The sequence below is a fragment of the Ananas comosus genome, linkage group 8 (assembly GCF_001540865.1).
Source record: "Ananas comosus cultivar F153 linkage group 8, ASM154086v1, whole genome shotgun sequence".
Taxonomy (NCBI): domain Eukaryota; kingdom Viridiplantae; phylum Streptophyta; class Magnoliopsida; order Poales; family Bromeliaceae; genus Ananas; species Ananas comosus.
Window position 1 is genome coordinate 7107061 of NC_033628.1, and position 1721 is coordinate 7108781.

Genomic DNA, 1721 nt, shown 5'->3' on the forward strand with positions numbered 1-1721 from the left:
CCGCGGCTTGACCGTCGGGCTGTACCCGCAGGGAGCGGCACAGGCGCGCGGGCAGCTGCAGGAGAGGCAGCGCACGGCGGGCGTGACGGCAAGCAGACCTGCGCGAGGCGTGCGCGGGTTTTGCGCTCGGTGGTTGGCGGGGGCCTGCGCGCCGCTACGGCGCAGCGAGTGCCGCGCATTGCTGCGAGGGGCCCGGCTGCGAGGTCCCAGCGTGTGAAGAGGAGAACTTTTTTCCTCCCCCTCTCTTCATCTTTTTTTTTTTTTTTGAGCTCGTTTCCTGCAAATATTTTTTAAATTTTAACTAGACGCGAGCCGAGGGTTGGAGCCCTAACACTTCGCTCTCCGCATTCAGCAGGTCCCATCGTTGACGGTGTGTGAGGGTAGCTGGCGGGGCTCACGGGGGTTCCTGCACACGGTCCACGGAGCGGGCGCCTCAGAGAGGAGAGGGATTTTATTTTATTTTTTTTTTTTTGGTCTCGTTCTTTAATTTTTTTTTCTCTTAATTTATGGGATAAAAAAATCGCAGGAGCGTGGGGCAGCCCGCGGCGGGGCGCGGACACACTGGAGCGCGGGGACACGCTGGAGAGCGGGGCGGGGCGCGGCGTGGCGTGGACACTGCTCTCTCTCGGGCTCGGCGCATGAGCAGTTGGGAGCGGTGCCCGAGGCGCGCACGGGAGCGAGGGCGGAGGCGCTGGCAACGGTGCGCGGGAGGACGCGGAGAAGAAGCTGCGGAGCCCGAGTTTCGCTAGTGAGCCTTTCTTCGTCTGTGGGGTTCCGCGATCTCGACGCCGATGATTTTAGGCACCCGCTCGATAAGCAAGTAATTCTCAGTACTCGGCTCTCTTTGATTTGGCTTTTGATTCGGAGGATTTGTCCACGCCTATGATATGACCTGTTTGTTGAATTGCTTCAAAGAGAAAAAAGGAGGCTTTTTTAAGGGAAAAAAATGGTGTCGTGATACTGTTGTGTTTGTTGATCAGAACACGTCGCTCTTGCGGGCGATCCCCGGGCTCGATGAATTGTCAAGGCTTTATTTGGTAATTGGTGCTTCATGTTTTCTTTAATTTGTGTGTGTGTGTGTGTTTGGGTCCCTGATTCGATATCAACGATATACAAATATAGTTTCAGAAATGAATAAGGTTATAAAATTATTTGGTTCTTAATTTGCATTATATGTCTGATCTGATTTGAGCACTTTACAATTATTTTTTATGCCTTCTCTCTTCAATCTTCAAAGTTATTTTTATCTCTCTATATTTAAATAATTTTTTTAATTTTCCTCTCTTCAATTTTTTAAAGTTTAAAATTTAAAATTAAATTTGAAAATTAAAAAAATTTAACTTAAATTTAAAAAATTGAATGATAACAACGGAAATATAAAAATATATTAGTTTGTTCAAAATATTTTAGAAATTACATAAATTTTCCGCCGCGAAGCGCGGGCCTTCACTAGTTCTAGTTTATTTTGGAAGCATGCTACCTCTACACTGGCCTATCTAAGGGGTATAAGTTTTACACTTATCGAAAGGTTACTATCTTTGTACTATTTTTTTTTTTATAGTACTAAAATTCAAAAAAGATTTTGAAGCCATTGAACCGCGAAGACTATGTAAAGGAAAACATTGGTATTAAATATATATATTAAACACATTTGTATCAACATCTGATACAAAAATATAAAATTTTCTGAAGCAAAAAAGATAATTTCGTAATATGCTTAT

At 45.0% G+C, this 1721-nt stretch overlaps 1 long non-coding RNA gene across 1 annotated transcript; it reads left to right on the top strand.

The window, feature by feature from the left end:
- Window positions 258-1172, top strand: LOC109714330. Its single transcript, XR_002217309.1, has 2 exons — window positions 258-820; window positions 981-1172. It is a non-coding gene; the product is annotated as an uncharacterized LOC109714330 (long non-coding RNA).